The 12,900-nt window shown below is 42.1% G+C and overlaps 1 protein-coding gene across 1 annotated transcript in view; it reads left to right on the top strand.

Moving 5' to 3' along the window:
* CRYBG1 (crystallin beta-gamma domain containing 1) overlaps positions 1–12,900 on the top strand; it is a 91,025-nt gene that overhangs the window by 34,950 nt on the left and 43,175 nt on the right. The window lies entirely within an intron of this gene.

Genomic DNA, 12,900 nt, shown 5'->3' with positions numbered 1-12,900 from the left:
CCCTCACTAGTCACTGTGGTGGTGAAACTTTTTCTTGAAACTTTATTTGCACCTTAGGACCTTCTATAGGAGGTATGGGGAGATATTTTTTCAATCTGTGCTTGGGAATGAAGTGATAAAAATCCAAAGTTCAATTTATGGTGTTTTCACAAATATCACTGTCAGCTTTTCAGTCTGAAAGGGGCCTCTTGTGGATATGGAAGTGGTAGAGAGCAGGAGAAAGAATAATTTTAAAATATCTACATTTTAGCTACTGGGTATGCTTATTTTTATTTGAAAAATGCTGCTTGGGGAGGACTGCTTAAGCTATTTTTATGCCACCTGACCTGCTCAGGTATCTGTACCTTTCTGTGCTTTGTGAAAATGTGATCTTCCCCTCTGAATTGAAGCTCAGTTAAGAAAAATATCTGATAAGACCTTATTCAGCAGACAAGATCAGATTTTTGCAAGACACAGCCGGGAAACTATAATAAACAGGGTGCCTTTACCCGGGGGTGCAAGGGGTGTGGGGCACCCAGACACCAAATTCTGGGGGGGGGGCGCCAGGCTGCCGCTGACTGCGCCCTGGTGGCTGTGTGGCTGGACTCCGGCATCACTCTGAATTTGCGATGGCCGGATCTGGCGGAGAAGGCAGTACAGGGCCACTCCCTCCCCCGGCCCCTTCCATGGGCTGCTCAGCCGCGGGGTCTGGCGGTGATTCACCTCACTCCACCTTTGCAATGCCCACCCACCTGGCAGAGCCAATCAGGTACTGGGGCGCTGCCACCACTATCCATGTGCACACCGGAGGAGAAAACTCCGCGCCACCCCCAGCATGACCAGCCTCAACCTGCTGCTCCGAATGGGCAGCCAGAGAGGAAGGAGAAACGTAAGGAGCCCCGCCACGCAGCCCCGGGCTGGGCTGGTCCAGGCTGTGGAGCTTGGTGCGCAGAGCTGCACTCCACGTGGCTTTTCCATGGCTCCATCCCGCACGCAACAGTTTTCTCCCAGGGCACGCACAGAGGTCTCCTGGTGCTTGCTTTTCCCCGGGTAGGAACACAGGAACACAGGAAGTAGGTATTTATGAGATTAGTCGTGTCAAAATTTGGGGGCGCTGTGTGGATCTTTGCACCCCAGCAGTGCATATGCTAAAGGCGGCCCTGATAAGAAAAGCTCTCAGATACAATACAGTTAAAATATGGGTTAAGCAAAAGTGTGGATGAGCACTTAGTCTTTAAGGAGGTTCCCCAGTACTCTTCGTTGTTTTTGCTACTATGGACTAACACAACTACTTCTCTGGAAATAGTTTCCAGAGCTGCTTTATGTGCATACTATCAATGGATTTCATTTTGCTGATGAGCTTAATTTTAATGAATTGTGTTAATGGCTTCTATATTTAGCAGTCAAGTGCAAGATATTTGAGACCCTTTGACTTTGTGAAAAATTGATCCCTGACTTCTTTAGCAATAAGCTCCTTTTTATTGTGATATTGCAAGTGGTCTGAATGTTGTAAGACCTGTTTGTGCATTTTGATGATTGCACTGAAAACATGTTATGGGAAAGGGACGCAACCAGCTGATGTTGGGGCGTCTTTGGAAATGTTATGCTTATAGTAAGTTATAAATAGAATTCTTAGGGAAAATAACTTTTTACAATATATGTAACTAAGAAAAAGTAGGTGGCTCATTCTTATCCTTAATACAATCCCCACTGTTACAATCCTCGCTGTTAAGGGGGCAGCCTCCAACTGACTAATTTTTATTTTAAACTGGCACTTCTTTCCTCACTCTTCTACAATCTTAACTACTCACACCATCCGGCATTACAGATGCGTGCTTTGAAAAACACAGGATGCTTGACAGAGCCTGTATGGTGTAGTGGTTAAGAGTGGTAGACTTGTAATCTGGTGAACTGGGTTCGCTTCCCCGCTCCTCCACATGCAGCTGCTGGGTGACCTTGGGCTAGTCACACTTCTCTGAAGTCTCTCAGCCCCTCTCACCTCACAGAGTGTTTGTTGTGGGGGAGGAAGGGAAAGGAGAATGTTAGCCGCTTTGAAACTCCTTCGGGTAGTGATAAAGCGGGATATCAAATCCAAACTCTTCTTCTTCTTCTAAAATGAGGAAAACAATGGCTTTGCATCAAGACCTGGAAGTCCGAATTCTGTGTGTGGGGTTTTTTGTTTTATGTTTTGCTTCACTGTGAAAGGAGACAAACAAAACCAATTAATATCATTCCCTTGTTGACAGGGTGGATTTGATTTAAATAAAATTGATTTAAATCATGATTTAAATTGCCACATCACCCCCATGCTGTACTGGAGGGTTTCCTGAACAACCAGAGCAATTTTTGAGGGTGACAGGACTGTGGTGGGGTGGGGCAATGCAAAAATAGTACTGAGCATGGCCACCAAGATGTGACCTTTCTATTTAAAACAATTAGGACTTTGAAAACCTAACCATTTAATGCAAATCCAATGGATTTTCACAAAAATAGGGAAAGACAAACTACACAAATTTTGGATGCATTTGAAGGGGAAAGAAAACAAGCAGACAGTATGTTTTTATGGTAAGGAACAGTGATAATCATTAGACTTGATTATTTTCACCACGTCTGTGTTAAATTAGGCCATCTTACTGTACTTGTCATATATATACTATAATAATTTTTGGAAACATTGTGCCAATTGTTTTCATCTTATTAACATTTAGACCATTCAGGGTTTTTAATGGGGGAATGCAGTTTGGCTTCCATGAGCTAGGTTGACAACTTCATATGTTTTATAATTTTTAATAGGCTGCAAAGTAGTTTTTAAAACTCAGTAACAGAACTATTACATTGTTCAATCCCAATTCTGAATTACAACCACAGCCGCCTTTTTTAATTATGAGAAGAGATTGTACGAAGATAATGCAAAATTGCAAAACCTATAGGAATGCAGAAAGAGCAGTCGGCAACATTGACTGCTTTTCCAAGAACATATATCTTGATTTGAATCCAGAATAGGGTGAGGCATTTTACTAAAAAAATCTGTCTTGAAAACAGGGGATTTTAGTCAAGATTGTTCAGCAAAAAAGGTTTTCTTTCAGTTTTTCTGATGTTACAACTGCTGTGATTTCATGCCTTCTTTATACACAAACCATCTGTATGGTCGATGCAGCCATTATCTTTAGTGGACTATGTAGATAAAATGTGTGCAATACTTCAACACAGCATTGTGTTAATATCAATATTCTCACAGTATAGTTTTAAAATATTGTTTGTACCTATGAGAGTGTAGTGTGATTGGGAGAAAATTGTCTTCTGCACTCTCATTTCAATTAACTATATTTTGCTGTGGTTTCAAATGTATCTTATGTATATATTGTGAAGCAGCTAAATAACTTGTATCATATATAAATATCCAGCACAGGAACAAACAGGCTGTGCCCCAGGTGTGGGCTGCTTAAATGGGCAAGGGGCGGATCCGAGGGAAGCCCACTGTTGGCTCCATTTGCTCCGCCCCCTGGCACAGCCCACCTCCCAGCCTGCATCCCCATTCGCCAAAGCAGGGTGCAGGCTAAGATCCAGCTCCTGATAGGCGGCGGGGGCTTATGCCCCCTCCACCTATCAGGAGGGCACTGCTGTTTGAATTCCACCGTCCGGGCCCCAGTGAAGTTTCTTCTGTCCAGCAATTCTGCTGCACCAAGAGAGGTGAGCAAACTTGCTGTGGTTTCAAATGTATTTTATGTATATATTGTGAAGCAGCTAAATAACTTGTATCAGTATACAAACATTCTACTGAAACAAGGCAGTAGGAAATGTGGCTACTTGCGCCTCCCTGTCCATCAACCCTACTTTTAATTGTACACCTGGAATGCTAATGAGAACTGATTTATGTGAAATATTTGTTTACATATTTTAAAAGGGCTTGCAATACCTGCTGTGATAATTAAGGACTTAAGGTATCTATTGAAATCTCCCTCTCTAATTCTTTGTAATAAGTTTCTATCTTTTGGGGAGGTGCTTTTAGAAAAATACCTGTTTCCTTCACCATTATTTTTCAGGTGTCTCAATCTGTGACTCATGTTCTTAAGTGGATGCTAACTGCGTCTGTGTACTGAATGGAACATATCAGTCAGCTTGGGCAGTGTTTTGTTTATGAGAGTCTCTTGGAAGGAAATCAAAAAGGCAGCTAAGCGGTGGGAGGATCAGGGTTAATAGATGTATTGCATTAATGCACACATGACTGCAACTTTCAAATCCTTCTCTGCTTGCTGTTCTGAAAAAAGCAAAACTGAACATCACAATGGTAAGACAGCTAATACTTTTGTTATTGTTTCTTGACTTGATATTATCTTTTTCTGAGTTTAGCCATAAAGCCTATCCTGTGAGACATTTGGGGCGGCGGCAGGGAATTGTCATTGGTTGTGTTTTATGAAATTACAACAGAAGTAGAATGAGGAATTTGCTTTGGGAACATGTTTTGCTGTTGTGCGTCTAGAAGCTGAGATCAGGCATGTCTTCCCAACCTTGCTTACTGTACTGTGTTCTGTAGTGTTTTTTAATCACTTGAATAAACATGAAGAATTTCATTTCACTTTCATTCATAACTTCCTCTTTACATTGTCTGGATGGCTCAACAAATAAATTTGGGCTTCATCTTGGAAGTAAGTCACATAGAGCAAAATTTGTCTTTCTTCTGTGATAGAGGAAGGCTTAGTCATTTAGAATATTTTTTATTGATGAAACAATATGCCTAATTTATTTTGCTTTTTCCGATAAATTCTCTGAGAACTGTAGCTTTGAACTGTGGCTAAATGTAGGAATATGGTCAGTTTTATGGTGGTTAAGCTATGATTTCTGAAGGAAATAACAAGTAGTACTGGGATTCTCATCTAATTTCATTCTGGAGCTCAGTGTTGTCCCTCCTCCTGATTCCTTGGTAAAGCCAGTCTTAACACCAAGGTACATTTTTAAAGCAAAATCAAAACACAACCATATTGTTAAAAGAAGCCTAAGAAATGGTCATATGCAAGATTTTACTTTCTTAGCTGAGATTTTGTGGGAAAGTGTTTTATAAGAAAAACCTGAGTGTGCAAACACAAACTAGATCAGTGTAGCTGTTTAAAAAGTTTAAATACCATGGTGCATTATGCAACATAGTTGGGTTGTTTTTTTTTTAGAAATAAAGACCAATCATTTTTGTTTCTGTGATTTCTCTCTTCTTCCCCAATTAAGCTCTGTCTTGTCATTCTGTCATTCATTGTGCTCTGTTAAGTTATTTCATTTCACCTCTCTCTCTCTCTTTGTTGGCTATGTTATGGAAGAAAAATCAAACTTATTTATGTTTCTCTTCATTAGAATATACTTGTGTTAACATGTTTACAATGCAAATACAAGCAAAAATATGACTTTGACCCAATCCAACATATTTGTTGTAGTGCAGACAAAAGGATCCCCCAAAAGCAAAACAAAGCCTGTTGGGGATCCTATTTTATCTCTTTTGCCTCACCAACACATACACACACCAGGGAAAGAGAGCATTCTGCTGACCTCAAATATTGCTCCCCTCTATCCTCCCTTTCTGACCAAGAAACATATAGAAGCATACTCAAAGAATTTGCTGAGCACTCAGGTTCTTCAGGTACTCTGGTTGCCTTGTTTATGTTCTGTATTCAGTGTACCCTTGAAAACAAGTACAAAAATGTACTAGTTCACACACAAAAATTAGCTTGCCTCCCATTTATATCCTAAAAGAAAACACAATAACCCACTTATATAGTTATTTGCTGCCTTGCTCTTAGGAGGCTATTATTATTCATCACAAGTAACTAGGTAAGTAGCAATTTTCAAGCCTGAACATATAGCTGATAATGCATTATTGCACACAGTGAAGAAGACTGTGACACTCCTTTTGTTAAAAAAAGTGATAATGACTGGTAAGCTTCTTTGCAACAGATGATTCCATAAAGCAGTTTCTAAAACTGTGGGCAACAGTTGTGCTCTGGAAACCAAGTTAATGCCTTTTCTGCATTTTTAATGCAGTTCCTCATTATTCTTAATCTCCATATAACCGGGATGAGCAGACCTTAGACTTGTTAGAGCTATTTCATTTTTCATTAGAACCCTAAGATCTGCCAGTCAAGGTATGCAGAAGGCAGCTTGAGCACTGAACCTGCTTTGGAAGTGAACTCAATGCATTTCAGAAACACATACTGTCATTTCACCTGTATTTAGCTAAGGAAGACCCTGTTTTTCTGGTTTAGAGGAGAAGCTGAGTGTTCACAGTACTGATTGGCTGGTCCTTGTGTCATCAATGAAGCAACTGCATCTGTGTGTGCAGCACTGATTGTCCAGCACTTGTGTCAATCACAAAGCCATTCACCTCTCTATTGGAGCAGTTGTAAAGCACTTGTGCACACCAAAGTTTAATGGAGATTTATCTCTCTTGCTTTTTGGTGAGGTGGCTTTTCCTCAGCTAGATTTGATTTTGCCAATCAGCAGATACAGTAATATGATAAGGGAAGAAAATCCAACATAAAGTTGCACGTTACTGAACCATATGGGCCTTTCTTTCTTTCTTTCTTTCTTTCTTTCTTTCTTTCACGCATGGTGAGGTTTAACTGAGTGCCATCTATTGCCACCACCCCCCCACTTTAATTTTGTTTCCATCAGCCCAAAGCAAAGAATGTTGCCGGGCAACCAGTTGTTGTTGAAGGCATGTTTGTGGTAATTTTGGATTTTATTTTTAAACCATTCTTTTTGCAGAGAAAGGCTATTTCAAAAAATAGCTGTATTAAAAAATTGCCCTGCTTGCAGCAATACACACAAATTTTTGACTGGTTTTTGAGCAAATCTGAAATATTGGAAACATTCTGTTTAGCTCTGTACTGGCACATTTTTTTTAAAAAAAACCCAACGTATACCTATACACGTGCCCACAAGGGACCCCTGGTTTCCAGAACTTATGGTGGGTGAGGAAGCACTAATTAAGGGGAGAAAAACACATTGTGTTGCACAAACAATGAGGGAGATCGTAGAAAAACCCAACTGAAGTGGAGCCCAATAAAATTATAAGAGGCGAGAACAGAGAAACAACTGTGAGTGGAAGGAGGCCTTTTTCCCTATCCTTTGGACTCCCTAGGAAATTTGACAAACCTGCTGTATCTGGAACTGGGTATGGAGAGTGCAGCTAAATGGGACTCAGCTGTGGGCAGCCTGAGGAAGTACCATCCACCCTGGACCTGCCCATAAAAAGGAGGCCTAGAATGAGAGACTAGGGTGATGCCCACTGTTTCCAGGAGCTCTTCTCATTCTGAGAATTTTGTGTGTGAGCTGAGAATTTGTTTGGACCTTGGATGAGAATCTGGGGGTTGAGAGGGAGCAGTGTCAGAAGGAAAATGAATTATTATATATATTAGTAACTTTGCATTAACGTAATGTTTTTATATATAACTGTGCATTTTTGTAATATATTGTTTATGTTGTGTGTTGCTTCTTTTTTGCACACTGTTAGAGATATTTTAAATATATTAAGTAGTATAGAAATTAAATAATCAGTCAATCAAGCTCTGTCTACTATCCTGTAAATATCAAAACAGATTTTGGAGGCATAAAATAAAAAGTGTTCAGGTGTGGTTGAAGGGGCACAAACGTGCACAAGGAAACAATGCATATTTGGGTAAAATACTGAAAGAAAAATGGCGGCTTAAAGCAACAGCAGAGATTTGAATAAAGCAGGAATGAAGGAAGACTGAAGGAAAAATTGGTGATTTTAAACAATGGCAGAGGTTTGAGTAGAGTGAGCAGGGGAGAAACTGAGTAGGGTGGAACTGGCAGTTTAAAACAAGGTTTGAATAGAGTGAGAAGGGATTTGGGAATAGCTCTGTTGTGTTAGCTTCTGTGTTGTACCCATTTCTCCTGATTAAAACTGGTTTCTTTGTCTTACAAAAACAACTCTGTCACTCCATCCTTGCTTTACTCAAATCTCTGTCATTGTTTAAAACCACTTTTTTTTAACCTCAGTGCCACTCCACTTTACTCAAACATCTGCTATTGTTGTGAGTACAAGCTCTTACTGTATCATTTGAATGATACACTAACACTATCAACATAGGGCTCATGTGCAAAGGGGATTGCAGAATAGGAAAGGCACTGTGGCATGGAAATGTGGGGTGGTCTGAGTGCAAGAGAGTTGAAAAAATAGGAAGGAGGAGGTAGGAAAAAGGAGTGACAATCATAATTAGGGTGCAAATGGAGTTGCAAAAAATAATAGGAGGCATGGGAATGAGGTTGAAGATTAAAGCAGGGGCATGAAAGGGTTTAAAGTATAGGCTTAGGTGGTGGCTGCATAATTGGACAGTAGGTGAAAAGGGTGCTTAGAAGTTGCAGTGTGCGGGAGGAGAAAGATGCAGGTTACCATGGGGGTTGTGCAAGTGGGGTTGCAGTAGAGGAGGAGGAGGAGGAGCCATAGACATGGGGTGCAGGTGAAAATGCACGTAAAGAGGGGCTGAAGGATAGAAGAGAGAAATTGCTTCAGAAATGGGGTTTGGAAGGGGCAAAGTGAGCTTTAGTCGTTGCATGGGTTGGGAAAGGGAAGCTTTAGGGCAGCCCTTCTCAACCTTGGGTCCCCAGATGTTGTTGGACTATAGCTCCCATCATCCCTGAGCACTGGTCCCACTAGCTAGGGATGATGGGAGTTGTAGCCCAACAACATCTGGGGGTACAAGGTTTAGAAAGGCTGCTCTCTAGTAAGTTAATGTGGGCAGAATCACAGTGAGATTGATGAGCACAGTAAGCAAGGTAGAGCCCCTAGTTTAGAAATATTTACTTTCTGATACTGTGTAAAAGTTAGGCTTATCAGAAGGCAAATAACCATGTTGCCCTGTGGTTCTGAATGAATCACTCATCTGGATATTTTCCAAATTTGGAACAATGATTCATAAAGATAACCCTTAGCCCCTGCTATGATTTGGATCAGAATCCCTACTTCACCGTTTATCTTCTGAGAAAAGCTCCCATAGTGAATAGCAGGCATGGGCAATTACAGCTGTGACTGTGGTAGAGGCCTCCTCATCCCACCCCAAGGTTCTGGTCTGACTCCCCACTTCCTTATTTTTTTTAAAGGCTATGCAAGGACAAACTGCATGGCAAAAGTCATTTGAGTAACTCCTTTGTCTATATCAGGAATGATAAAATGATTTGATTACATGCAATGCAAAAGCATCACGAAATCCACCCCCACTCTCATCAGAGCCTGACTGGAAAGAGAAAAATAAAGATCAGATCAGCACATCTTGCAGATGTACAACAGGTAATCTTTTCTGCAGAAGAGGACTCTGGACTTATAGAAAGCTTTATTTCTCATACCCATACTAGAAGTGTGTGATGCACGTAGTGTATGTATAAAACATTAATACACAAAGGTCAGGATGAATATTAGCCAGAGGCATCTGCTCTTCCCCTGCCCTGAATAGATCTACTCAGAGTAGATCTATTGAAATGAATGGACCTAACTTAGTCATGTACTTTTCAGTGGATCTATTCTGATTAAAACTTAGTCTTTTAGGACTCTGTTGCTTTCACTGTGCAGACTGAAATAGAAACACATAAAGTTTTGTTGCTTAATGTTTTAACAGCTGCTTTTTATACATTATTATGTTAGAAACAAAGCTGAGGAATGTGAAAGTGACATAACACAATCTGTCTAAAAAGCTAAGCATTTTTAACTTCAGTCACCAACTTAAATCAGTGTTTAAATTTGATTGGGTTGTGTCGTTTTTAAAGAGTCTGTTTTTATGACATTAATCTGCCCTGCCCTGCAGCTGACAGACTCTCCAAGCTATATTTCATCACATATCAGGAACAATGGCAAATATTCAGTGACATATTTTGCTGTGGCCTTAAGGCTTGTAACTGGCTCTGGTTGACACAAGTTCACTTGTCATTCATAAGTGAAGGCGATTAGCACTGTCAAGAGATGAGCTGGGGCAGAATTCATTGATGGGTATCCATAGTTAATAAACCATGTTTGTTCCCCAATTGGTACTGAGTAAAAGCTTCAAAAGGATCTCCTCCTTAATTTTCAAAACAAATTTATAGTCTTTAAAGCTGCAGAAATAAGGACATGGAACTTGCCTAATGAAATCTGAGAAATGGAAGGAGTTCCTTGCCTCTCCTTATAACAGTAGAATTATAAACAAACTAATCACTCTGCCTCTACACAGGTCACAGAATTTAGCTCCTCCTTGCCAAAGACTTAGATTTCTGTTTAAGCTTAAAGTCCATAGCAGATAGCAAGATACAGGAAAGAGAAGAAGCAGAGTCAAGTGAACTATGACTGGAAGTTTGTCTTGCACTGTTGGTCAGTAAAGATGTGCTTAGGAAATCCCACTGGGTAATAAGAGTAGTGAACCTGTGGCCCTTGATACTAGAACTTCCATCATTCCTGGCTGCTAGCCATGCTGGCTGGTGTTGATGGGAGACTGAGTCCAACATTATCTGGATGGCCACAGCTTTCATTTACTGAAGGGACAGTCCAAGGGGAACATAATCTAGAGCAGAGCTTTCCAAACTCTGTCATGACATGTTAAGTGTGTCAGCTGCAGTTTGTAGGTGTGTCATGCGAATGCTCCTCTTGGGGCTGGGAAGGGGTTAGTTTAACTTCCAGTATGCTAGTAAAACTGAATTACTGGGTCATGAAATGATGTATGTCTAAAAAGTGTGTCACCAACGTTAAAAGTTTGGAAAGCTCTGATCTAGAGTCTAAACCCATGCAGTGTAATATGAAAACAGACTTAAAGGGCACTGTTAACCAGCATCTGTAACGGTACAATCCGCCCTACAACTACTTGCAAAGGCAAGGTTGGGTTTTGGCTTCCTTTTCTCTGAGCTGATTGTGTGGAGGTTGTCTAATTATTTTAACCAGTCAGAGGCAGGCTGTTTAATCTAGACTTTTGAAAAAAAGTGCCCTTGGTAGAGCTTCCCACTTATTTTGATTTAGTGGGAGTGGCTCCACCTTTCTGAATTTATACATCTTAGTCTACTGAATAGCAATGACCATTGACTGTCATTGTGATCAATTAAGCAGCAGAAATTGTATTTTGTTGCAAAAGCAATTCAGCAGGTATAAGAACACTGCCTTCCTGTGCTGTTGAGTTTGTTTTGCAGTGCTCATTTTGCATTTTAGACAAATGAAGCTAAAAGCTTTCTGGTATATACATTTCATGAATATGTACAAAGAATTTATTTGCTAGTGCCTCTTCTGGCTCCCCCTGTGTATAAGTGAAACAATAAAGTAAGTAATTTTGGGGACGGAGCGAGGGTAATGGAAGTGGAAAAGTTTGTTCAATCAGAACACTACATTCATACCAGACTTTTTTTGAAATTGGTGCTTTATAAATAAGGCAACTTCAGACATGGCATGTTGGCAGTGATTTTTTGTTTGTTTGTTTTAAATCCAACAAGAGCTCTTGGCTTTTCACATCAAAGTTTGTTCGGTTTTGCTCGAGGCAGCTTTTTGTCCTGAATAGATGGAAATAGGCTGGGCAGAAAAGCACTTCATATTGCTCAGACTTGGGCAGGGCAATCAGCAGCGTGGAAATATCTTTGCATTTCATGGGCATTTGCTGTGTTTGTTGGCACCCTTCCCTTTTCACCTCTAGAAAATTCTGCCTGTCTCCTTGGCACCTCTGAGCAATCAGCCTTCTCCGCCTTTACGCTTTCCTCTGCCTTTACTTAGGCTGGAGAGGCCCTCATGAAATGATGGCGCGCCCTTCCTCCTGCTGCCAGTGGTTAATTTTTAAAAGGAGACATGCACTCTTTTAATAATAATAATAATAATAATAAATTTTATTTATATCCCGCCCTCCCCAGCCGAAGCCGGGCTCAGGGCGGCTAACAACAATCAAATAAACAATCAAATAATCATACATTCTAAAAATATTTCATTATAAAATTAGTTAAAATCAAATTGATGGCAACCGATTAAGCAAGATTTTGTGCAGGTTGCCAGAGGAGGGGGTCAGGCTGCGCCCTGACCAAAGGCCTGGCGGAACAACTCTGTCTTGCAGGCCCTGCGGAAAGATGTCAGGTCCCGCAGGGCCCTAGTCTCTTGTGACAGAGCATTCCACCAGGTTGGAGCCGCAGCCGAGAAGGCCCTGGCTCTAGTTGAGGCCAGCCTAACCTCTCTGAGGCCTGGGACCTTGAGGATGTTATTATTTGCTGACCGTAGGTTTCTCTGTGGGACATACCAGGAGAGGCGGTCCCGTAGGTACGAGGGTCCTAGGCCGAGATGCGCTGGAAACAGGTTTTTCGGGGCTGAGTGACCAGGGGATCAAATGTCTTCCACTACACTTCAGGTTGATTTCTGAGGGCGTGTGGGGTTCTCTTTAACTCCCAAAAGATGCTGGGGCTCAGACATGCCTGGAAGCCGCGTCCTATGAGACTTGCGCTCTGATACACGTCCCAGATTCCTCTACCTGCTGTAGGCCTGACCTGGATGGAGGAGGCACGAGGGAAACCTCTCTCTTTGACGCCCTTCCTTCCTCGGGCGCCGAGGTCCCACGTGGCTCCTTCTTCCGTGCGCCGTCTTCAGCGTCGCGCTCTCCCTCGGCGCGGACCCCATGGGCGGTGACCGGAACTCCGCCGTCCTACCTGAGGCGCCCGTGCCAGGGAGAGAGCAGCTGCTGTTGGCGCTGCAGGCGGAGGCGGGCACCGCTCGCTCGGGCGGCCGGGCGTGGCAGGCAGGCAGGCGCTGGCATTCAGACAGTTGGCGCCTCCGCAGGAGCCGGCTTTGGCGCTCTCCTCTCGAGAGCTCCCCGCGCCGACTAAACGGGAAGCTCCTCTGAGGTGGCCGGCAAGCTCCGGACTGAGGCTGCCAAAGGAGGAGCGCGAGCGAGCGGTCATTAGCTAGTGAGTACAAAGCAAACCCAGCGCGGTTTC

Source organism: Podarcis vaucheri (assembly GCF_965113315.1).
Source record: "Podarcis vaucheri genome assembly, chromosome: 3".
Lineage (NCBI taxonomy): Eukaryota > Metazoa > Chordata > Lepidosauria > Squamata > Lacertidae > Podarcis > Podarcis vaucheri.
This window is presented reverse-complemented; position numbering and strand designations above follow the sequence as displayed.